Source organism: Ascaphus truei, unplaced genomic scaffold (genome assembly GCF_040206685.1).
Source record: "Ascaphus truei isolate aAscTru1 unplaced genomic scaffold, aAscTru1.hap1 HAP1_SCAFFOLD_356, whole genome shotgun sequence".
Taxonomy (NCBI): domain Eukaryota; kingdom Metazoa; phylum Chordata; class Amphibia; order Anura; family Ascaphidae; genus Ascaphus; species Ascaphus truei.
In genome coordinates this window covers 214,501-241,424 of record NW_027456574.1, presented here as the reverse complement: position 1 = coordinate 241,424, position 26,924 = coordinate 214,501, and the positions used below count along the sequence as shown (strand labels likewise).

The window sequence follows — 26,924 nt, the reverse complement described above, 5'->3', positions numbered from 1 at the left end:
TTATATATACGATTACTTTTTATTCTTTTTATCTCTTTTTTCCATCATTCTATAGCTAAGTTTGGGCATTAGTGTTGCCCTAATGTTAATATAGATAGAAATCGGGAGGACACTTACGTTTGGTATTCTATCTGTTTAAATTCACAGTCAAGCATGTTATTGGCTGTTGGTTATGTAAATACGCGTACGTGACTCTGTGCGTGAACTCCTGACGAAGCACGTTGTGCGAAACGCACAGAGGTCATGACAGGTCATTCTGCGCGTGTTCTTGACAGGCTGAGACGGCGTTTGCAGGAGGCCCCGGCGGTGTGATAGACCTCTGCGGTGGCGTGATCTGGATCCTCATACGTTCACCGCGGCACCCGTTCTGGGCTTTTGTGTAAGTCTCCGTCTCCCCCTGCCATTTGTAGACAGTTGTTTAACTTTATTATAGGTTTTTCAGGATTCAGTTATCTTGAACATTGAACACTGTCGTTTTATTATTTTATTGTTCTACTGTGTGTTATGCGTTTGATGGACTTAGTTTAATTGGGTAGCAACCATTAACCTTAGGGTTGGGCTTTCCTTAATTGTACTGGGTTCTCTTATTCATATGTACTGAGGTGGGGTTGGATCCCCTTGGTTACTTTTTAATTAATAAATATTCACATCATTAATCCCTGGTGCGCATTGTGTGCATTCTTTTTCTTTTCTTCCAAGGTGCCCCCCTCTGGGGGTCACCTTGCCTTAGGAGCTTATTGGGGAGACGCTCCGCGCACATGCTGCAAGGGGATTTGCAATTCCAATCTGCTACACATCTGCAGCACGAGCGCTGAATTTTCTACATTTTCTGCCATCAAGACTTCTACAACCCCTGGACACGGCTCCCGGACAATCGACTACGCTGCTCTCTCCACTCTATGGCCCAGGCTTACGGACACTCAACTACGCTGCTCTCTCCAATCCACGACCATTGGCTTACGAATTTTACCCTTCGTTGCCGGAGCTGTCAAGTACGGTATAATTTCTATTTTTGTTTACCAGGACCATCCACGCTATTTCCAGACTCTGGCCGTGCCCCCGTTTACTGTTAGGTGTGTGGTATTACTCCTTTCCATCTCAGTCCCGGGGTTTCGTCTGGCTTGTGGGCAGGCCGAGCGTTACAACACGTAGTTGACAGGTGACAGCTGGAAACCTTTTTTTTACATGCAAGCTTTCTGGTATCTGTATTTGAAATCTTGCTCAGGCTGCAGGTATCCAGGCGGGGACAGATAGCAAGGGTTACCGGTCACCAGGTTTTCACTGACCGCCAGAACGTTATTGTAAGCTGGCGCCGGCGCTGTGCCATTGCTGGCCTGGGACTGACGAATTTTAGTTGGTTTTACCATGACATTTCACCTTTTGAAGTCTCCATGATCAAAGATACTGGAAAAATCTGGCGCAACACACCAATACCTTCCTCTAACTCCGGGTGCAGGATCAATACGAAAAAAACACGGATCGATACATAACTTTTTCCTTATTGCACGCTTCCACACATGAGCATCCGGTGAAAATTTGTAAAAGTCATAATTTTCGATAAAATATTGATAAATTTGACCAACTGTGGCCATCTTATCGTCTGCTGCATTAATTGCGGACCATATTAAATAAGCGTATGTTATTTCGGGATTTTTGAACACACACTGCGGCGGTGTACTCATCTCAGAGCTGTCTGAACAATAGGACACCAGACACTGTGCATTGAGTTTTTAATATGAAACGCCTACATTGATACAGTATTGTAACTTCTTAAGTACTAAGGTCAATTCACATTGGACCACTGTGGTATTTTTTAAGCACCTGCAAGTCGACACATTACTGTAGCACATGTACTGTACACTGAGATGTACACATTAGAATTCATTACAAATCATGGATATCTGCCACCTGGCGGATACGCGAAGAATTGCACCCAATTAAATCCAAACCATTATTATTAAACAGATCAACCGCGGGTGCTGGGCGGCATGAATGCAGCATGAATACGGCATGAACGCGGTGAAGAGGGTGGAATTCTGAAAATGCACCCCTGAGAAGTGTTAAAATAAAAGCTGCCGCGGCTATGTATTTATATATATATATATATATATATATATATAAAGAAGAAAAAAAGCGCAATCCTGTATAGCTACAAAAATCTGGATAATTTATTAAGCAGAAAAGGCTGGGTTGCTGGACAGACAGATACAAACAAATACAATAATGCAAAGTATCACAATATATGACAATAAAACAATTCAAAAGATATCATATGGAGGAGAAAAAATGATGAAGTGAATCCAAAACATGTCTAATAGATTTATTATGAGGAACTGATAGCTGTAGTAGATGAAATATCACTTAGTATGGTAGTCAGTGACTATAGCAACAATTGGGGAGTGGAGAAAAGCCGTATGAGAATCAAGGTGGATATTGAGATAGTATTGGTAGCTGAGGGGTGTCTTCTGTTAGATGGAATAATAAATGTCAGCAAATTAAGCAGCAAGGGGTAAAGGAACGGTCTCACCAGATAGTGTATCCGCGATGACCCAAAGGGGTCTCCGTGATCCTCCGTCAGCTACACCAACGATGCCACGCTGGAGATATCACGTGATGCTGATCCGGGTAACACTGGAGACGCTGTTTAACTTCCTATCAGCCCCCCTCCACAGCAGCTGTGATTCTTCCGTTAGGAAAGGTTAACACCAAGTAAAGTTACTTCTGGTGTATAAACTAGATGCCAGACTCAGCCCCTCAAGCAAAATAATTGCAGCCTTTCACTTTGTTGAGCTGGTATGGACTTGAATGTTACTCTCACTCCTCTCACGTTGCTCAGCACTCCTCCCACAATCAGCTGTTGGACATGGATGATGTAGACCTGCGCGTTTCGTCAGCTGTTGCGCCGACTTCTTCAAGGGTGTGTGACAATAGTATAGTTAAACCTACCTGCACAATTGCCACTATACATCTTCCTGAACACCTGTTGCCATTTTCCCGCCACTTTGAGGCAGTGAGATAAGGATTTAAGTTGATATATATCTAAATATGTGTGTATATAATAGATGCTCCCAAAAAATCGTGCCACTTGTTAACCGATTGTGTGCCCATTCGCACACACATTCATGTGACCGCTCTCCAAAGTGGTCATGTGATCGCACCTTCACTGATGATGGAACGGAAGAGGAGGAATGTTTGGGACGCAGCTACTATGTAACGAGGCACCCAGGGTACCAGAACCCATGATGTAGTAGCTACGTCCCACGTAATGAGGCACCCAGGGTACCAGAACCCATGATGTAGTAGCTACGTCCCAGAGCACTCAAAGGGTCTGAACAAATGGAAGCAGCTCACAGATTCAACAAGTGTAGAACGAGAGGAAAAGCCAGCAAAGCTAGGGCCCCTAGGTGCCGATTGCATAGCAACCACTGCACACAAATAAACCATTGAGAGACGATCTGTCTATGTTATCGGGTAATAAAATGGCTTTTCCTCTCGTTGTTTTTCATGAGTGTCCAGCTGTAACTTTTGTACATTTTGTTCATTATCACCATGGTCCGTTTGTACTGGACCGAAATGTTGTTATTTTGTACAGTAAATTCAGTTTTTCACACTTATTGAATCCATGTGCTGTTTCCATTTGTTCAGAGACTACATGTGCACATGTTATGAAAATAAATTAAAAAAAATACTTCTCCCAAACCAGGTCGTATGAAGAACGACTCAGTACTCCAAGAATGTCAATCAAAAAGATTTATAATGAACAAACATCATATCCAATGTTTCGGTTCACTAAAGATGGCGGCTGCTGCGGAACCTTCATAAACAGAACTGTCACTTACCGCTCTGCTTTCCGAAGTCATGCCCCCTAATAGCGCAATGCAAGGAATTGGGGGCACAACTTTCAGAAAGTATCATTAATGACAACTCTGCTTCTGAAGAGATTCTGCAGCACCGGCAGACATTACCTATACAAAACACCTCCAACCTACAAGTTGTTTTTTTGAGCCATGTGTGCGTTCGCATGCGCAGAGAGAGATATCCATTGTTTTCTCCCACTCAAACAGGAAAAACAGAATCCTGACACAGAATTCACCATGCCCAACTTGCTATGTAGCACTGCTCAGATCATCTCTGCTGCTTCCGATACCACCAGTATAACTCTGACTTATGGATTCCTTCTACTGCTTAGATACCCAGCAATTCAAGGCAAGTAACTTAAGAAGGCACTGCACACCTTGTCCTACCCCTTAGGGGCAATGTGTTATTCTTCTGATTGCCAAATTGGGACAATAAAAAATTAAAATAAAAAAACCATGTATGATAAAGCAAACTCCAGTTGAAATAATTCGGTTTTTTTAATGCTGTCTTCCTAAAAGTAATATTTTAATTATATAGTGTTGATAGTGTATGCAGTGCTGTGCATTGAATTTTGCAGTCACAGTGAGTAATGTACCTTCCCTGCAGAGCTTAAAATGTAATATTGGGCTGACCACCAAGCTACTCATAGTCAGCTTTTAGCAAGTGGCACAGGTGCTATTGCACAAGGTGCATGCTTTCAGGAGTGCCGCACTCTACCACAGATTCCATTGACTCATTAGAAGAGCCAAACACAGAAGTGAAAAATGGGACAAAGAAGGATAGGGCCATAGGGAGGAGTATGGGGTAGGACAGAATCAGGGGAGACCAATCAGAGGCACAGGTCAGGACAGAGGAGAAGAATAGACAAGAGCAAAGAGAGAGGCAGACTAGAGGTACTGAGAGGGGGAGACAGGCAGACAAAAGAGATAGAGAGATGGAGACAGATATGAGGGTGGGAGACTGATGCATGGGAGACACTGAGAGAGACAGATAGACATATGGGGCACAGAGGGAAAGACAAACAGATATGGAGGGAGTACTGAGGGAGAGACAGACATGTGAGAGCACTGAAGGAGAGACAGGCATGAGGTGAGCACTGAGGGGGAGAGACATTGGGGGACAAAGAGACAAATATGAGGGGGCACAGAGACAGACATGAGGGGCACCGAGAGACAGACATGAGTGGCACCGAGAGACAGACATGAGTGGCACGGAGGGAGAGACGGAGGCAAAAAACAGCACCAGTTTTATCACAGAGAACTGTATTAACCTGTATGGGGTTTTGTTTGTGTGTATGCATACACACAGTGGTTTTTTTGTAGGTACAAAGTTGTCAAAATGTAAGATGTATTTGTAACACTCATTCTCCCTCCACCTGTGGGGGATTTGCATACACAGGACGGTATGGTGCTAACCTGCAGGCTCACAGAAGGCTTGAGCCTCCACTTATAGGAAGCTTGGGGGTGCTATGTGCAGCGCCTCCATCCCGTGGGGATCCCGGCGTAGATGGGATGGCTCCTCATGGGAACATATATATGTATACAGCAAATAATCACAACACACAATAGCGGTTAACAATATGCTTTACTGGCTGGGCCTCTCCAGCTACACATGCAGTAAGAACACAGTGTCGTTGTTTGCAAACTCACAAACATGGATAATTTTGATAATGAGAAGTTTATTGCAGAGTATGACCATACACATTCAAAAGTCTATAAGACACTCTGCCAGGGAGTGTCCAAACAGCCTTTTTTTTATACATTTTTGATTCCTTTGTTCAAAATAGGTTACCAGGCAGAATATAATAACCACTCCTTAATTCTTAAACCAATCATCCTACAGATCATTAAAACCTGGTTAAAACAGTTCTCTATAGGGACCAGGTACAACCTTACACCAGGAATGTGGGCATTACTTCAGACACAGTCGTAAATCTACTGTGAGCAAAACTCACTCACACCCCCTTCTTGCACACAAAATGGATACTAAAGACATAACAAATCAGTTAAAATGGAAACAGAACATTGCATTCAATCCTTCTCAAGAACCCCCCCCCCCAGTCCATTTCAGTAATATCAAAAGTATCTTCATTTCAGCAATATTACTTCATCAGTCCCTGCTCTTATACTTTTCAAAATCTTCAGTGAGAAATGTATAACTTTATTCTTGGAAAACACGGTATCTTGTCCTCGTAGAGGGTATTTCCTTGATTTAACCCTTGGTTTGGATCCTCAATCTCTTGGAGTCTCACCCACTCCATATCCATTCGCAATTGTCTTTCCCTCTCCTGACAAGCATTTATTTGTCATTGGATCACATCAGGAGCGTATTGTTACAGAAAGAGGTTTCTGTCGGTTCTTCATGTACATCATCTTGGAGGATAATTGAGGGAATGACTTGAGCGGTCAGCTTGATGATCAATCCTTTAACGCAAGAGATAACAATGAATATGACAACAAACACACATACACATATAATCAGCCCTTGCACCAGTTTCGCTCCCAGTGATCTAAACCATGTGCCTAGTCCCAAGTCCCAGCTAGATGTTATTTTCAAAGAATCTTCCAATTTTGCCACTATTTTTTTTATTCCTTGTATATCATGGGTAATATTAGCCATATTGTCAGGTACATAAATACAACACTCTTCTCCCACCATTGCACAAACATTTCTGCTCTTATAGTTACATACTGGGAATAAAATCTCCTGAGCTATTATAAAAATTCTGTAATTGCCCAGTAGTATTAAAAAGATTACATACATAGTGTAATTGCATTTGATATGCCTACATATATCATAGTCGAGTTTGAGTACCTAGACTTGGGCAACCTGAACAAACAAAATAAACCCCTCGCATATATCATAACTAAATATTTATTTGCTACTTCATTACTGAATATACAGAAATCCTTGACAGAATAAATATAATTTTCACACATACTATCTCTCTGATCTTTCATTTGATGAGAATATATATACGTATCTTCTAAATAGATATAAGGTACTATATTGAGGATGTGCAGAAACAAAATTAAAAACCGGGCGCTTCTAGAAGTTACAGTGACTAATACTTAATCAATATAATATATGTGATGATGATGTGCAAATTATAATAGTTATCACAAACTGTGATTAGTGACCTCCACCAATACAACGTGATTTATAAATATAATGTGAAATACAAAAATAAAAAAGCAGCTCTACACCCTTTATGAGGACTGTCCAGGTCCAAGTAGATCTTGTGTAGTTTTCCAATTAGGCGGAGCGCTGTGGTGCTCATAAACATGAAAAGAAAGAATATATAATGGTGCAGATAGTACAACAATTTAGAAAAAATATATATAGTCTCTGCTATGGTTGTACTCACAAATGATTAAGTCAAAATAGACATATCAGAGACTCATCTCTCTCTGATAGGAGCCCTTTAATGGAAGCCCCCTCAGGATGGTGTCTTGCTAGAAATTCATGAAGCTTGTAGTATGTAGATAATCGAATGGTCTCCCAGGGATGTATGTAAAGAAAAGAGAAAGCGCACAATAGTATAGTACGATCTAAATTGTATTGTAGCAGTTAAAAGTATATATAATGCACTCACATTTGAAATATAGTATACGTTCGAGGGAGAGGACAGCTGTAGTAAGTTGCAGAGTGCCGGTATCTTCAAGAGCGGCGGAGTTCTTCCGCGTACGTCACGTGTACCCGCGTCACGTCCTGTTACGTCTCAGGTCAGGGCGGAAGAAGCTGCCTGGTGTATCCGTCTCTGTAGGTTTGCCAGCACCTGTCTCGAGTGTTTTCCCAGCTCAGTCACCTCCCACAGCTAATCGATTCAACGCGTTTCGCTGTGGCTTCGTCAGGAATCAGATTCTGATTCCTGACGAAGCCACAGCGAAACGCGTTGAATCGATTAGCTGTGGGAGGTGACTGAGCTGGGAAAACACTCGAGACAGGTGCTGGCAAACCTACAGAGACGGATACACCAGGCAGCTTCTTCCGCCCTGACCTGAGACGTAACAGGACGTGACGCGGGTACACGTGACGTACGCGGAAGAACTCCGCCGCTCTTGAAGATACCGGCACTCTGCAACTTACTACAGCTGTCCTCTCCCTCGAACGTATACTATATTTCAAATGTGAGTGCATTATATATACTTTTAACTGCTACAATACAATTTAGATCGTACTATACTATTGTGCGCTTTCTCTTTTCTTTACATACATCCCTGGGAGACCATTCGATTATCTACATACTACAAGCTTCATGAATTTCTAGCAAGACACCATCCTGAGGGGGCTTCCATTAAAGGGCTCCTATCAGAGAGAGATGAGTCTCTGATATGTCTATTTTGACTTAATCATTTGTGAGTACAACCATAGCAGAGACTATATATATTTTTTCTAAATTGTTGTACTATCTGCACCATTATATATTCTTTCTTTTCATGTTTATGAGCACCACAGCGCTCCGCCTAATTGGAAAACTACACTATATTGAGGAGTCTATCTAACTGTACAGTAACTTATATAAAACCATTGCCAGTTAAGCTTTTCTATACAAATTGTTATAAAACAAACTGTTTTTAAACACTGACAAGACTGTAACAATGGTATTTGGGACCAAGACTAAATTCTTAAAGCTTCCAGCGACTGAGCTCCATATTAGATCCAACACTAACACCACCTTAACCCCTGTCACTAGTTTTAAATACCTGGGCTTATGGTTTGACTCCCACTTAACATTCGGGATGCACATTGATACCCTGACAACCAAGACCTATGCCAAACTAGGGGTACTTTACAGGAACTAAGTCTCCTGTTCAGAAAGCGTATCGCACAGCAGATGCTAATGCCAATTATTGACTACGGAGACATAGTATATGGCACGGCACCTCAAACCCACCTTAGCAAACTTGACAACCTCTACAATTCAATTTGTCATTTTGTTCTCCAATGCAACTACAACACACATCACTGCGAAATGCTCAAAGAACTAGATTGGTCATCACTAGAGTCTAGGCGCAAAGTTCACCTTTCCTGTCTTGCCTTTAAATTCTTTATGGGCAAGCTACCCAGCTACATGAACAAGCTCCTCACCCCTACCACATGCAGCTCCTATCACCTGAGATCTGACTCCAAAAAACTGTTCATGGTCCCAAGGCTCAACAAAGTATCCGGCCGTTCCTCCTTCTCTTACCGTGCACCCCAAAACTGGAACAACCTACCAGAGACTTTCACATCCACCTCCAGTTTAAGTTCTTTCAAATCTAAGGCTGTCTCACATTTTAATCTGGTCTGTAACTGTTACATACGCCCATAACATATATTTTCTTTAACTGTGCATGCAATATCTTGTATATAATGTATACCCTGTTCATTTATGTAACTGTATTTGTAACCATGTATTATTTGTCTTAACTCTGTGCCCAGGACATACTTGAAAACGAGAGGTAACTCTCAATGTATTACTTCCTGGTAAAATATTTTACAAATAAATAATAAATAAATAATAAACACATTGAATCTTGACCAAGCCTTTAATATTAATAGGTATGAGTATAAAACTCACTCCTCTTGCGGCACTTAAAAGTATATATACACAGATATAACAAAATATAATATTAATAACGAGGGCCACTCTATGTGCTGTCTAACAACAAATTCCTCTCCTCTGCTATCCCCAGCTATCCACACACATAGATATAATAGAATGTGGAACCCTTTCATATTCGTAAATCTTTAACAAAAAAGAAATTGAATTACACACTGCGCTCAACTAAATACTAGAAAAAGTGGTAGGGAGTGACATCACACCTATCTGTGACTAATCAATAACTGTGATAACAATCCCAACCCAACCCCTTCGGACAATGGGATGGCAGCCTAGCAAATGCAGAAACAAGTCTATCCAATGACTTGCTATACAATAATAGAACAATTAGGTGAAAACCGGGCGCAACAATCACAAAAAGCAAAAAACACAAGTCCAATTGGAATATACCAGTCCTCCTTGGGGGAAAGATAAGGAATGAAAGTCCAAGATACAGTAGTTCAAATCTCACTGTCACTTCTTTTCTGTGGGAGTTTCTTAATACTTCATGCTTGCAGGATTCTGGAAGAATAGAATACAGAAAACCATTGCGCAATATCGTCTGAGCATTAGGAATATTCTCCCTCAGCAGCTAGCTACTTACAGCAATTATGCAGAAAACAGGTACTGATTGGTATCTTTAATCCTCCAGTGAGGTCACTACAGCTGACGCTGAATCTCTCCACACTCTGCGTTGTTACCGGATCTCTCCTTCAACGCTCAGTGCCTTGGTGGAAGGCAGCACTGCTCCCTGCCCCCTCCTCACACAGGTCACACAAGCAGGGGCTGCACAGCCTGCAAGCATGAAGTATTAAGAAAACCCCACAGAAAAGAAGTGACAGTGAGATTTGAACTATCTTGGACTTTCATTCCTTATCTTTCCCCCAAGGAGGACTGGTATATTCCAATTGGACTTGTGTTTTTAGCTTTTTGTGATTGTTGCGCCCGGTTTTCACCTAATTGTTCTATTTTCGTAATTCTTTCGTTTAGTTACCAGATAAAAAAAGTAATAATAATAATACAAATAACCTTTAATAAACAATTTAACCATCACCCAGTCTCCAGGTTCGAGTAGGTTCACTTTCAGGTTCTTGAATATAAACTTTACAACTTTGACCTGCAACCATGACCTGTGCATGGAGAGACTGCAACATTTTTATTAGTTGCATACAATACTTGCTAATTGTTTCATTACAAATAACATGATCCTTAATAATTAGTTCCTTTGAACTACTGATACTTCCTGTAAGTGTCTCATAGGGAGATAATTTTTATTCCCCTGTCACAGTAAATATTATATTATCTATAGCTAGGAATAAATTCCTTTAACAATTTGTTTACCACTGCCTTAGCAAGTCCTGGGGCGGAACAATATTAATTATCCTCCATCTCTGTTCACATATAACCCATATACTATGTGAACAGTATATAATATTAAAAACAATAGCAAGACCAGGAGACTATTGAGTCCTGTCCAAACATGTACGTCATTATGAATAGCCCCCCGTGATTCTCACCAATCAGCTTCATAATACAAAAATTCTGGGAAATAGGGTCTTTGAGATTTATATATATATATATATATATATATATATATATATATATATATATATATATATATATATATACAAATACAACTGTATGCTCATCTGCATGTCTTAGGCAGGTCTGCAACCCCGCCTTTCCCCATTATCACCCAGCATACAGCACTTCCACTGCAGCAAAGGATTCTGGGAAATGACATGCAAATGAGCACACAGTGTCACTTTTTGCCTCAAAAACCATTTTTAACATGGTTCCCTATAGGCTTAAGCTTGCTGCATGGTCACAGCTTTGAGCACAGCCAGGGTTAAGGTGCATACCCAGAAAACCACCCACAGACAGCTGTTTCGACCTTGATGGGTCTCATCAGTGTGGGGTTGATTTTAACTGGATATGCATGAGAGGCTATGGGATAGGCTATACCATAATACTGAGTTAAGTTATGGTGAGTAAAAAAAGTGACAAAAACCATCCACAGGAAAGCAAATATGCAAATACAACTGTATGCTCATCTGCATGTCTTAGGCAGGTCTGCAACCCCGCCTTTCCCCATTATCACCCAGCATACAGCACTTCCACTGCAGCAAAGGATTCTGGGAAATGACATGCAAATGAGCACACAGTGTCACTTTTTGCCTCAAAAACCATTTTTAACATGGTTCCCTATAGGCTTAAGCTTGCTGCATGGTCACAGCTTTGAGCACAGCCAGGGTTAAGGTGCATACCCAGAAAACCACCCACAGACAGCTGTTTCGACCTTGATGGGTCTCATCAGTGTGGGGTTGATTTTAACTGGATATGCATGAGAGGCTATGGGATAGGCTATACCATAATACTGAGTTAAGTTATGGTGAGTAAAAAAAGTGACAAAAACCATCCACAGGAACGCAAATATGCAAATACAACTGTATGCTCATCTGCATGTCTTAGGCAGGTCTGCAACCCCGCCTTTCCCCATTATCACCCAGCATACAGCACTTCCACTGCAGCAAAGGATTCTGGGAAATGACATGCAAATGAGCACACAGTGTCACTTTTTGCCTCAAAAACCATTTTTAACATGGTTCCCTCAGGCACCCAAGAGCACAAGGTGTCCGCAAAGGCAATCCCCAAATGTATGCATGAGGGTAGCACTACCCTCCTTTGTGTATTGGTGGTGCAAATGGGTACCTTTCTGGTTACAATGGTATAACTAGGGAGTCCTTCTTAGAGAAACAAGAGCAGCATCCGTGATCCCACATTGCAGGGCCTCCCAACAATATCCCTTCTCTCCTTACTTCCGGCAGCCGTGCGGTAGTACCTTCAGATCTGGGGAATCCTCCCCTGCAGTTTGTCTTGCTCCTTTGCTCCGCTGACAAGCAGATTACCGGACAAGTCCCTGAGGTATGGCCATCACTACAACACTCAGCTAGGGTGGCTCAGGGCCTAACTCGGGCCTACAGGGTTCTCTCTGGCCTAGTCCTAGGTAGCCTGACCGACTCCCAGGACACAGCCTTCTCCTCTGCATTCTCTGGCAGTTCTGACCTTGCCCTTGCTGTACTCCAGAGGATATCCTGTTCCAGAATGGGATATCCTCACTCCAGTCCTTTGGAAGTACCAACGTGGCCGCCGCACCTCCGCATAGGAGTCCGAAGAGCTGCATCAGCTCCCACCAGAGGTGAGGAGGACTACCCCGCTATATCCTCTCCTTGGCGAAAAACCTCATCGTCACTCATGCGAAACCAAATTCCAACAACTTTTATATATTGAAAATACAGTGCATGAACAATATACCTAACTTTATAACAATCTTAAATGGAACTATACACTTCCGTCAGCACAGAGAGGATAGATGCAAATCTGTCTCTAGATGAATGCAGAGACTCATAGTGGAGTTGCCCTATTGAGTCATAAGCAATCCCGATTGGGCGGTGTGTGGTTCTTTTACTTCTCCTCAGTTCTTGAACCGGCATGTCTATCGATCCTTAGATATCTTCCCCTTCTTCTTGCTTGGAGAGGCTTCCAGTGCCTTGAGGCAATTGCCCTCTCATAGAGCGATTCTCATTGTTGCAACAGTCACTTTTGGGGGTGAACACGGGACTCCCAGGATTTAGAGACCTGTTGGTGGAACCAGATGGTGCAGGCATGGGTTTGCTAGAAACAGGATTAGGCCCTTCTTCATTGGGAGTTTGATCCTCTTTGGCAATTTCCATTTCCTCATCTGACATATCTATTGACGGGTCCATTTGATCATTCTCATCTAATTGAGGGATAGGCAACAAATGGCTTATTTGCTAGACTTTTACCCTACCCTCCAAAACCTTGATACGGTATACAGGGATCCCAGCAGCTTGGATTCCACTTCAAAAGGGCTCACTCTCCATCTGTCAGCCAGTTTGTGTTCTCCTGGCACTCCCAAATTTCTCAGGGGGACCTTGTCCCCAGGGCGAAGTTCTTGAAAGCGCACCTTGCAGTCATATCATCTTTTATAATTTTGATTTAGCTTAGCGATATTCTCTGTGGAGATTGGCTTTCAGTCTCTTAATGTATTGGTAGTGTGTCACATTGGGCACTATCAGTAGAGATTCCCAGATGGATGTCCATAGGTAGTCAAGCTTCTCTTCCAAACATCATAAAGTAGGGGGAGAAACCAGTGGACTCATGCCAGAAGCAGTTGTAGGCATGCACCAGGTGTCCTACATGCTTGCTCCAACTTGCCTTTTCTGTGACTCATAACATACCCAGCAAATCAAGCAGAGTCCTATTGAACCGTTCAGGTAAGGCATCACCTTCATGGTGGTAAGGGGTTGTACAAGATTTCTCGATCTGTAGCAACTTCAACAGCTCTTTTATGATTTTGCTCTCAAAGTCATGACCCTGGTCAGAGTTCATCCTGTTGGGCAATCCGTAGTGACCAAAGTACCTCTCCCACAATACTTTAGCCATGGTTATGGTCTTTTGATCTTTGGTGGGGAAAGCTTGTGCATATCTGGTATAATGATCGGTTACCACCAGAACGTTCCCAATTGTGAGGATCCGGGGGTCGCGGCGGCCGCGCCTTGGCCTCCCTTCACCTCGTATTCCGGCCGCTACTGCGGGGCGCCCCCTACGTCGGCTCCCTCCGGTCTCGGTGGTTGGGGGACTCCCTCCTCATCCCTGGCGGGCCGTTGCTGAGCCGCAAGTGGCTGGAGCTGTGACGGCTGCTGCTGGGCACGGGCGCGCACACTCCTCGGTTACAGAGCGCTCGCCCTCCTCTGTTACAGAGCGCGCGCCAGATCTTTTTAATTTATTCACTGCTCCTGCAGTGAGGCTCCGCCCCCAACACACATACAAAGTTCAATCGGGCTCAAAGACTGCTCACCTGTATTCTCGTTTAGGCAGCCTATCCAGGACAGCTCCATGCACTCCTCAAGGCCTGCCTGCTCTTCCTAGTGGTCAGCCGCACTTTATATTGCCTGTCCTGCCACTCATTCATTGCTCTACATAGTCTCCACTGCGGAGGTCTACTCTGGCACTTTCTCTCTTTATTTACACAGGACTCAACTTGGCTTGCGGACGTCAACTCCTGGCTCTCTAACCCTGCTTGGACTCCGACCTTCCGGAATTCTCCTATCCCCGACCTTGGCTAACGGCAACGACTACGGAACTTCTTTAACCGGTACCGGCAAGTATTGCTAGCTAACACCATCTGGCCTGGCAACGCCTAATACACCACACTCCGGACACGCTCCTTCTGCTGCGGGTGTGTGTTCCTTTACGTCCCCACGTCAGTATAAGGGACGGGTCTGGTCTGCGGGCAGCACCGGCGTAACACCAATGCCCCTTGAATCTCGCTCTATACACAGAATGTTCATACACACTAAGTCCATGGGCCAGTAGAACAGGTCTCTTATGAGCCCGAACGTCTTGTACACTCACAAAGGTCCATAGTCATCATGCAATGACCTCAGCACCAAATATTGCAGTTTTCTTGGGAGAACAAGCTGTCTCCTATCCAGATGGTAATGGAAATGGACCATTCTGTATAGCAGACCATTGCCTATTTGGAATCTGTCACATTCCTTCATGAGAAGAGCAAGCATATTCCCAGGAGCATACCTAATCAATGTGGGATTCTTTTTTTGTGCTGCCCGACGCAGAGGGCCACACACTGGACCAGCATCGGAGCTTCAATTATATGCTTTCATCTTATTATAGATCCTCCCGCCATTGACAGGGCCTCAGCATAACAATATTCAGCCGGAAGCGCATTGAATCGACATCCCAGAGATTCCACAACTCGAAGTTCAGAGAAGGTTACTTTCCCTTCCAATATGGCCACTGTACAACACATCGCGAATCCCGGGACCAGGTATTTCTGCCCATTCTTCGTCTTCAAGGGCTGGATTTAGTCCCAGTCTCTTTTACAGAACATAGGCCCCATGGGACCATGCTTGTATTTTAAGGTGAACTGTAGTTGGATAGGGCAGCCAACCTACTGTGACCAGTGGCATTCAATTTGGTGGATGTCAGAATGTATTTAAGCAGATTATTGTCTGTCCTTACTTCAAATGATATCCCGTAGAAATAGTCATGTAGCTTATCAACAACGGCCCACTTCAGTGATAGAAACTCTAATTTATGGACTGGGTAGTTCTTCTCGCTCAGAGTCAGGCTGCAACTCTGTAAGGCAACAGGCTAGAGCCCTGTAGGATATTTCTGGTGAAGTACCACTCCCAGTCCTTCAAAGCTGGCATCCACATACAACACATAAGGTTTATCTTGATCGGCATAGGCCAGAACAGGGTCTTTGGTAAGACTTATTTTTTAATTCATAGCTTTCTGACAGTGATCCTCATGACAAACTATTTAGTGCTCTGGTGATGCAAGTATATCATTCTACAAATCTCCTGTAGTAGCCGCAGAATCCTAAAAAGGAGCGGAGCTCCACCACGTTCTCAGGGCGAGGCCAGTTTACCACTGCTTCCACCTTGGCAGGGTCGGTCGCCACCCCTTCCGCGGATACAATATGGCCACGTAAGTGACTGAGGTTCGGTAGAATATGCACTTATCAAGGGACAACTTCAAGCCCTCCTGCTGCAATCGGTCCAGGACCTTCAGTAGACATTCCTCATGCTCCTCCAGCATCCGCACAAAAACAATAATGTCATCAAAGTAGACAAGACAATCTCTTGGCTACATGTCACAGATGGTGTACTCCATCAGTCGATGAAAGGTGGCAGGGGGCTCCACAGTCCTTTGGGCATCTGGGTGAACTAATAGAATCCTAAAGAACAGATGAAGGCTGTTTTCTCTTGGTCTTCTTGGCTCATGGCATCCTGGTAGTACCCAGATCACAGATCCAGTACACTGAACCATTGACTACCGGACAAGGCACACAGGATCTCCTCAATTCTGGGTAGAGTGTATTAATCAGGAACAGTCCAGCGATTTAAGGTGCGGTAGTCCACACATAGACGCCAAACTAATTTTTCTTCCGCACCACCACGATGGGTGATGAATAGGGGGTGCGGGATTTCGTTATAATGCAAGCGCCCTTCATATCTTTTAGGATATCCCGGACATCTTCCACGTCCCTGGGAGCTATTCGCCTAGATCGTTCCTGTAAGGGTGTCGGATCACTCAAATGAATGGTGTGTTGGGCGCTTTTAGTACAACCCACGTCCACCTTACTGGTGGAGAACACTTCTTTCTTCTCAATCAGTTTAGCGTGGAGGCGTTTCTTCCATTCAGCCGGTATGGATGAATCCCTGAAATCGAATTGTAATGCAGGATCAGTCTCCTGCACTGATGCAGAGTTCACGTGGGCCAAGGGTTTCACTTCAGTCACGGCCTCACTCCTCCTAGCGGAATCTCTGTTACTCCATTTTACATATTGAAAAACCATCCATATCGCTCTTGGGCATAAATCTATTGGCATTCCTCCGCGAAGGCTGGATGTATTCTCATAGAGGACAAAGACATTTCTCCTGCCTTTTTAAGAAAATCCCGCACTAAGCATCACACCACATTGGCATTAGTTCCCAATATGATGGGAGAATTTGGGTGTTCCCGGGGTTCAGGACACACCAGTGCTTCAACCTCCATAGGGTTTGTCATATTGGTGTTAAACTGGGATATATCCATTCGCACCTTGATCACTCTCTCTATAGGGTGATCTTGGATGTTGAGGGCCCATAGTGCCATTGTCTCCACTGACTCCAGTGGCAGATGTTGAAGATGGAGATCATAAAAAGATCGGTAAACGATGGTTACCTGAGAACCGGTATCTAATAGGGCAGAAGCGTAAATCCCTTCAATCAGTACCCGGACTAGTGACATAGGACCGATTCTACTTGAGAGGTCAGATCGGGGTTCTTTTCTGGGGGTCGAAGGTGTTTCACTCTTTCCGCCGCTGGGCAACTGATTCTTATAGTGAGTAGCAAAAGTCAGCGCTGCTGACCTAGTGGTTACCTTCTGAGGGCAATCCCTTTTTAAGTGACCCTCGTCCCCACAATCACAACAGCGAAGAGCGCATTTGGGTCCCAAATTAGAGAGAGGAGCCAGGCTCTGGATGCCCGAGAAGGAGTCCGAGTGGCCGACCGGGGAGACTCCTGAGTCATAGTTTCACCAGGATCTCTCATTACCACAGCTCCCTTGGAGGGGCTGGCCATGTCCTCTCGGTGCCTGGGTTCCCGGTTCTTTTTGGGAGTGAGGAAATGCAAGATGACTTCTTTATCCTGCACTTGATCCATTAACTCTTCAAAACTAGAAGGGTTCTCCGTAGAGATAGAGCAGTTAAGTAGAAGAGCTATTGGGTGTGAAGGCAATTCCCCTCGCAATAGCTGTATTGTTTGGTAGGTGTCTGTAACGGATCATGGACTTGCTCTTTCCAGCGTGTCCCTGTCACCTTGGTACCTCCGGCTAACCCTTCCCTTTCCTTGCCTTCGTGGCCCCTGTCCTGCTCCCTTGCGGCGCGCTCGGCGCGCTCCCGTTCACGGTCCGCGCACTCGCGCGGTTTTCCCGCTGTGCGCGCTTGTTCCCGGCGTACCTCCGTCCCCTCACCTACTTCCTCCGCTCCTTCCCCCTCTCTTACCCTTCAGCCGAGCACCTCCTCCGCGATGTTTCCCCCACGCTCTGGCACTCGCGTATTGCGCACACGTGACCGCGTTACAGAGGGCGCGCGCACCCGCTCAATTTACCAATCCTCCCCTGATACTGGTTCCGCCCCTCGGAGCTTACAGGCCATTACCCTAGACTACCTGCCTGTCTCCTCCCCTACTCTCACACACCTATCCCTCCAAGCTCCCAGACAAACCCCTGCTCCACCCCTTCCTGCTATTTGTCCTCCCTCCTTTATAACCCCAGTCTGTACTTTACTTCCTCGCTCTGCATAGCTTTCCTGTAGCTCCTGTGTGTGCAGTGTCTATGCCCAGCTCCGTTGTCTATTTCAGCTCTGGTTCCTGTCCCTGCCCTTGTTTGGATTCCCTTGGTTTGAAACTTGAACTCTGCTTTGGACTTTGACTACGCTGCCTTCTCCTGCCCTTGAACCTTGGCTTTCGGACATCACCACGATGCTCTCTCCTATCCCTGGACTCTGGCTCTTGGACAACTACCTTCCGACCTCTGGCGCCCCGGACTCAGCAAGTATAACATTAACCCTTACTCACCAGGCCCGGCAACGCCATGCGGGTCACGTAGGGCACGCCCTCACTGCTGTGGGTGCGTATTATACCCTTACCCACCTCAGTACTGGGGACTGGCCAGGTCTGCGGGCATACAGGCATTACAGTGTCTACCGCTGATAATGCAATGACATTCTTAGAGATCAGCATCCAAAGGGCTAGCTGTAACCATCGGATGAATGCAGACAGGTCTTCCCCCTCATCTTGTTTAAGAGCGTGGAATTGGGCTAAAAGTTCAATGTCATCAGCCTTAGTGCTGTAAGCCTTAGTTAAGGCCATAACCAGGACATAGGCATCGGCACCAGCATGACACACACGGTACAACCGGACTATATTGGCAGAAGGGGGCCGCAGGCATTCAACAATCCTCTGCCTCTTTACGGCTTCAGAGCAAGACCATTCATCAATTACTTGGAGCATATGGTCTTTCCACTCCACAAACTCCCCTTCGCCCAATGGAGTAGGCATTACCCTGAAAAGGCCTTTAGTTTTTGGTAGTGATGAGCCTGTGATGACTGCACTGGGTTGTCAGCCAGTTGCTGCGACGCTTCCGGGAGTGCTGGTTCCCCCAATGGGCTGCCACTTCTGCCACCAGGCGGGCGGCCACGAACTGACTCTTGACTAGCCTCATGTCTGCGGGGGCCTGGCTGGGATGGGCAAAATTCAGCCACGGGTGCAACCTCTTGAGCGGATCCGGAGCTAGATTCCTCCATTTTTACTGCCACCATGGGATATATGAGGGGTCACCTGTCACGGTAGCTTATGACAAGATATAATGAACACCAAATATCTGGGTTGAACTGAACGAGGCTTAGATATAATAAAATATAATTTATTCCTTAAATAAAGTGAACACAGCAATATAGTACAATTAACAGACAAGAAGATAACACTTACTCAGGGTTGGGGGATGGAGAAGTATCCAATAGCAATTCTCCAACAGTCCAGTGACTTTCAAGATGGTATCAGAAGCATAACTCCAGCACAACTCCAGCAATCCAGTGACTTTCAAGATGGTATCAGAAGCTCAACTAAAAACTGTAGGGTTGACACAGTTTATATATCTGTGCAACCCTATTCTTAACATTGAACACAGCCTATTGGTGAACAATTATCTAACGTGGAGACTAACAGACTAACAGACTAATCCATGCCCTCAGGTAACAGAGTTTGTTGATTGACTAATACTTAATCCCTAGACATTGGGTAACAATCAAGGCAGTTACTTTTTGATCACTGTGCTTAGGCTACTCAGCCATCTGGCCTTCATGACCTATTAGCCTAGCAAATGGCGTCTGCATTTTCAGAACAGATCCAAAAATAAAATACATATACACTTTAATATCTACCCATATTAATAAGTGCCATTCTGGTGGACTCAGTGGGTCGACCTTTGCCAGTTTTTAATGCCTACAGTGACTCCACATATTGGCCAAATATGAACTCTCTGCGACCTCCTGAACTGGAGATACAGAAATGCACTTTAAAACATCAAAATACATGCTTATAATGAAAACATGGGAACAGGGGAACATACATTTTCAAGGTATAACAAGGTGCAAACCTCATCCCTGGACCACAGTCCAGTTAACCCCTTGTCTCTCTGGTGAGGTCAGGGGATGGCCATATGGGGTGCAACCCCTTTAATACCGGGCCACCCCCTTTCTCCCTCTAAACCTCCCCTTCTTAATGGGTGACCTGTGGCCCACTGGCCCTAACGGGGAGTGGGGCACTGCTGGCACCCTTAATGAACTCAGTCTCAGAGGGATAGTCCTGACGTGAAAGTCCATCAGCATTGCTGTTTTCACTACCCTTTTTGTGCTGAATAGTAAACTCAAACTCTTGCAAGGCCAAGCTCCACCTTAGCAACTTGGCATTCTCCCCTGATGCCCTCTGCAGCCAACTCAGGGGGTTGTGGTCTGTGAGGACCGTGAAAGCCCTTCCATAAACATAGGGCTGGAGTTTTTTGAGTGCCCACACAATGGCCAAGCACGCTTTCTCAATGGTGGCATAGGCCACCTCTCGGGGAAGTAGTTTTCGGCTGAGGTACACCACAGGGTGCTCTCTACCGTCGTCCCCCACTTGGCTCAACACAGCCCCAATGCCATAGTCCGAGGCATCAGTCTGTATGAGGAAATGTTTGGTATAGTCTGGGGCAGCCAGTATGGGGGCCCCAGCAAGCACAGTTTTCAGTGCCTGGAAAGCAGTTTCACAGGCAGGAGTCCAGGTGATAAGCACAGGCACAGTTTTCAGTGCCTGGAAAGCAGTTTCACAGGCAGGAGTCCAGGTGATAAGCACAGGCAGTTGCTTCTTAGTCAAATCAGTCAGGGGTTTGGCCACGGTGCTGTACTGTGGGACAAACTTCCTATAGTACCCTGCGGTGCCCAAAAATGCCATGACCTGTTTCTTGGTTTTTGGAACAGGCCACTGAACTATGGCTTCTACCTTAGCTGGATCTGGTTTGAGGTGCCCTCCACCCACCCTGTGCCCTAAGTACAGGACCTCTGCCATCCCTACCATACACTTAGTGGGTTTCAAGGTAAGCCCAGCCTCCCTGATCCTATCTAGCACCGCAGCTACATGTCCTAAATGGGAGTCCCAGGAATTACTAAAGACAGCAATGTCATCTAAGTAAGCTCTGGCATAGCTCTGCATCCCTTCCAGTAACCTATTGACCAGGCGTTGGAAGGTAGCCGGGGCATTCTTCATCCCAAATGGCATCACCAAAAACTCATAGAGGCCACTTGGAGTGATGAATGCTGACTTCTCCCTAGCCTCCAGGGTCAGGGGGATTTGCCGTTAGCCTTTGCTCAAATCCATAGTGGTCAGATACTTTGCCCCCGCGAGTTCATCCAGTAACTCATCCATGCAGGGCATGGGGTAGGCATCTGACACCGTCCCAGCGTTGAGCAAGCGGTAGTCCACACAAAAACGGCTTGTCTTGTCCTTCTTAGGAACTAGGACTACTGGGCTTGCCCAAGGACTCTGGGACGGAGTAATTACCCCTAGGGTCAGCATCTCCTCTATATCCCTCTCCATACTGGTCTTGACCTCTGCTGACACTCTATAAGTGTGCTTATGCAGAGGCTGCAGATCCCCTGTGAGCACTGGGTGTTTTGTGAGATGTGTGGTCCCTGGCATGTCAGTAAAGAGGGCCCCATACTTAGCTAGCATGTCCCTGGCTTCTCCCTTCTGCCTAGCACTCAACTGTGCCCCTATCTCCACCTGCTCCACAGTGTTTCCCTGCCTGCTAGAAATCATAAGGGGTTCTACAAGATCCATCGCTACTTTCTGGAAGTGTTCCCCTATTATCGGTAGGGGTTTCAGGGGTGCCTTCACACGGTCGCCCGCCTTACCCACTCGCTGGCAGGCATCACAAGAGCGGCAGAAATTGCCCACATCTCGAGATGCCCCCGGCCAGTAGTAACGCTGTAATAACCGGGCTCGCGTTCTGTTGACCCCCTGATGTCCCGCTAACAGAATAGAGTGAGCTACCCGTAACAGTTGCTGTCGGTACCCCTGGGGCACTACTAGCTGTCGCTTACCCGTCAATCCCTCCTCTATCCCTGGGTTCCCTTCTTCTCTATACAGGAGTCCCTTATACCATAGGCAGTGCTCAGTGCCTTCCCCTGACTGAGATTCGGACGCCCGAAGTCTCATGCCGGCCAGGGTAGGGTCTGCCTTCACTGCTTCCCTAAACTGGGCTCCTAATTCTGGCCACCCCCCAGTCATGTAATTGTCTGGAGAATGGGGAAGGGTGAGGGGAAACAGTAAGTCAGTCTGTGGTTGCAACTGATCCTGGCTTACCTCCCCGGGCTCCTCTGCGCCCTCCGCTAACGTTGGTCCCAAAGGCTGGGGGACTGGCGCCACCGCCATTACCGCTGTCTGGATCCGGGTAACCGCCGCCACTGCAGCGGGTTTGGGCACTCGCTCATAGGTGCAGATCATCGGTCCCAGATCGTTGCCAAGAAGAACATCGGCATCCAAACCGGGTAAAACCCCCACCTCCCGCACACCCTGGCCCTCCCCCCAATCCAAAAATATTCTGGCCACTTGTAAAAAACGTGGCTCTCCGTCGGTCACAGTAATCTGTATCCCAGGGCCTGGGATCAATTCCTCTGGCCGGACCATATCAGGTCGGACCAGGGTAACTGCAGCTCCTGAATCCAGCAAGCCGACTGCTTGCCTGTCACCGACTGTTACCGGGGTGAGATGTCTGCTCCGGCCGTCCATCTGCTGCAGGTCCGCGCTGAGATGTCCTCCATTCCTGGCTGTAGGCACCGCGACAGGTGCTGCATGGGACGTTTTGCTGGGCGTTGGTTCCATGACCGGTCCGGTGTCTTTGGTGGAAGCTACCCGCACGCGGGCTACCGGCTTCGAAGCTGGGGTGCGTTGCCCCTGATGGGGTCCGCCGGAACGCAGGGGTTTCGGGAAATCTGGTCTGATGTAACCAGGGCGGTTGCAGTTGTAGCACCGGCGCTCGTGCCGGAGCTCCCCCGCCTTCGGGGGACTGCTGCCCGAAGGCGGCCTCTGAGTCCATTGGGGGGTATTGGCAGACTTTCTGGCCGGTGCCACCGCCACCGCCGCCTTGGCTACTGGTTTGGCGGTCATCAGGGCTCGGCTGGCCACATAGTCATCTGCAAGCCTCGCCGCCTCCTGGTAAGTCTTGGGCTTCTTGTCGTACACCCAAGCCCTCACCGCCGACGGGCACTCCTGCATGAGCTGCTCCTGAAAGATGAGGTCCAGCAGGCGTTGGTAAGTCCGTGCCTCATAGCCCTCCACCCAGCGTATCCCGTATAAAGCAATGCGGGTCACGTAGGTAACATAGGACTCCTGGGGCTGCCTCTCCTCCTGCCGGAATTTACCCCGGTAGGCTTCAGGGGTAAAACCGTACTGAAACAATAACAGTTCTTTCAGGTGTTCGTGGTCATCAGCATACTCATCTGGAAGCGCCATCATTGTCTGCTTAGCCAAGCCGGACAGTAAGGGGTCCAAACGTGCAACCCTATGCTGGGGAAGCACTTTGTACCGCCGACACTGTGTTTCAAAGTTCTTTAAGAAACTGTCAATCTGGTCAGTGCCTTCCACGAACTTGGTGAGACTGTGCTGGTCCAGCTTGAGTTCATCTGTGTTGGGTTGGACAGGGGGGCAATAAGCGGGTCTGTTCACTGCCATAGTGATAAACTGCAGCCGCTTCTCCGGTTTCCCTCTGTCTCCCCATGCAGTAATTAGTGCCAACATTTCAGGGGTGAACGGACTGGTAGCCGCAACAACCAGTACCCCTCCTGTTGCACTTCTCCCAGGAGGTGCACTCGTTCCCTCCCTGAGATTCCGCCGCCCCGGCACTGGGTTCCTTCCCTGATCTCCGGGTGGCTGTATAAAGGCAAGCTGAGCTGTATACTGAGGCTTTGCAAGCCGGGCTTCATAGTCACCGTTTGCGTCAACCATGTCTGCGACCTCCTGGTTCTCATAGGGCAGTCCATATTCACGGCACTTGTCCTTCAGCTGAGCTCGGGTCCACATGTTGGATGAGCCTTCAGCCTCGCTCATGGTTCAGTCGCAGCAGTGAGGTGGTGTTACAACTTGTGTTAACTGTTTCACTACTGTGTGTTCAATATCTTTAGTCCCAGGAACTTGCAATTACCATCAAGTTCCTACTTTGTTACAGTATCCCGCAGTATACTGTAACACAGGTCCAGTTCAATCCCGCCGCTGCCACCAGTTAATTATAGAGCTTGTCACGGTAGCTTATGACAAGATATAATGAACACCAAATATCTGGGTTGAACTGAACGAGGCTTAGATATAATAAAATATAATTTATTCCTTAAATAAGGTGAACACAGCAATATAGTACAATTAACAGACAAGAAGATAACACTTACTCAGGGTTGGGGGATGGAGAAGTATCCAATAGCAATTCTCCAACAGTCCAGTGACTTTCAAGATGGTATCAGAAGCATAACTCCAGCACAACTCCAGCAATCCAGTGACTTTCAAGATGGTATCAGAAGCTCAACTAAAAACTGTAGGGTTGACACAGTTTATATACCTGTGCAACCCTATTCTTAACATTGAACACAGCCTATTGGTGAACAATTATCTAACCTGGAGACTAACAGATTAACAGACTAATCCATGCCCTCAGGTAACAGAGTTTGTTGATTGACTAATACCTTATCCCTAGACATTGGGTAACAATCAAGGCAGTTACTTTTTGATCACAGTGCTTAGGCTACTCAGCCATCTGGCCTTCATGAGCTATTAGCCTAGCAAATGGCATCTGCATTTTCAGAACAGATCCAAAAAATAAAATACATATACACTTTAATATCTACACATATTAATAAGTGCCATTCTGGTGGACTCAGTGGGTCGACCTTTGCCAGTTTTTAATGCCTACAGTGACTCCACATATTGGCCAAATATGAACTCTCTGCGACCTCCCGAACTGGAGATACAGAAATGAACTTTAAAACATTAAAATACATGCTTATAATGAAAACATGGGAACAGGGGAACATACATTTTCAAGGTATAACAAGGTGCAAACCTCATCCCTGGACCGGAGTCCAGTTAACCCCTTGTCTCTCTGGTGAGGTCAGGGGATGGCCATATGGGGTGCAACCCCTTTAATACCGAGCCACCCCCTTTCTCCCTCTACACCACCCCTCGGACATAGCTCCATATAGGTACAGGGCCTGGGGTTCTTCCTCTTCTCAGCTTGTTCTGCAGCCTTGCGCTGACCCTCCTCCCCTTGTGGTGATACCCTTACCATTGGTGTGACAGACAGGGCAGATATAACAACACCATTACTCATGGGGACATCAGGCATTATTGGTGACAATGCCCTAGGTGTAATAGTGTGTGCACTAGCGTGGACAGCATCAGGGGATACAGAAGCAAGATATAGAGGAACTGGCACATTATAGTCCTGTATACTGGAGACTAAAGAAACCTCCCGAAGTGGAGCCATAAAAGTGTCCACAGTCCCGGCAAGGCTCTGTAGACCACAGCCCATGACAACAATAGATTCAGCAGCAACAGCGGCTGCAGCATCCTTGAAAACTCTGTTCTTCTTTTCTCCCCCGGCACGGCAAGGAAAAAGTGTCCGCAGACTCAGCACTCACCAGGGAGGTAGGAGCAGCTGTTACACCCATCCGGCCGGACGGCTTGGCTGCCTTCTCTCTCGGTGGTGGAGTTGTAATTGACGTTGCATCATGGACATTTGGGGTGGTGTCAGCCTCAGGATCAGGAACCAGTAGCACGATCGCCAACTTGGGAGCGTGGGAGGCCCCGACCGGTACATCAGAGGTTGTAGCACTCTTGCTGTCAGTGTAGATCTCGGGCACTGGGTTGAGCGGCTCTGACGTCACTCCCAGCGGGACAGCAGAGAAGCTCGGCAGGACATCGTGTACGTGGGAGGTATCGGCAGATACCTCGGGGATGGTATCAGCCTCATCCTTCGGCAGATTTCTCCATCATGGAGAAGCTTACCATAGCGGCAGAAGAGCGCATCTCGCAGTATGAAGGTGGTGCGTCTCCGCGGAGCTCAGACAGTTGGCTACTCAGAGTAAGTGGCACCCCGAACACGATGAGGGACAGCTCTGGGGCAGGGGGATATCGCCAGGGTTTGGGAAAGCACTCACCCAGACTCCTCTGTAGATGCCGATAGACCACGGCAGAACCCAGGGAAATTATCACGTTCTGTCTGGTTACAACCGCAAACGTTTCTGTTGGATTCTCTCTCTGGATGACTGTTAGTAGAGGTGGTGCACGAGATAACTGTGGGAGTCTCGGCAGAATCCTTTGGTTATGTCCACATCTCCCCGATAGACTTTGGGTACAACCGTGAACACCTCCGTGGGACTCTCTCTCTAGAAGCGGTCAATAGAGGTGATGCACGGGCCTGCCGGTATAGCAGGGGTCTTTCTTGAAATTTTCTCAGAACACTGGCCCGAAGTTCATACTAGGCCACATTCTCTCATAGTGGAGCAAGTAAGGCAGCTTGGCATACACAATCACCAGTGTTTGAAGGGGACGTGCATCTGGCTCCTCACATCCCGTTGCTCCGTTTGGGCACACCCAGATCCTCCCCCTGGTGGATAGTATAGTCCAATCATGAGAAGGGAAGGAAGAGGGGTTACAGCAGTTTGCGCAGTTTCTTGCCAACTGTAATCCAGCAAAAGCTTGCAACTGGATACAACTTTTGCAAAAGAGCACACGGCTTCCCTGGTGTTGGCGGGAACTGCCATTTTGAGGTAGTTACCGTCCATGCGGTCTCCAGTTCTCTGGAA

At 46.5% G+C, this 26,924-nt stretch overlaps 1 pseudogene; it reads left to right on the top strand.

Moving 5' to 3' along the window:
* Positions 1 to 26,924, top strand: part of LOC142483684 (cytochrome P450 2G1-like) — a 105,753-nt pseudogene that overhangs the window by 54,057 nt on the left and 24,772 nt on the right.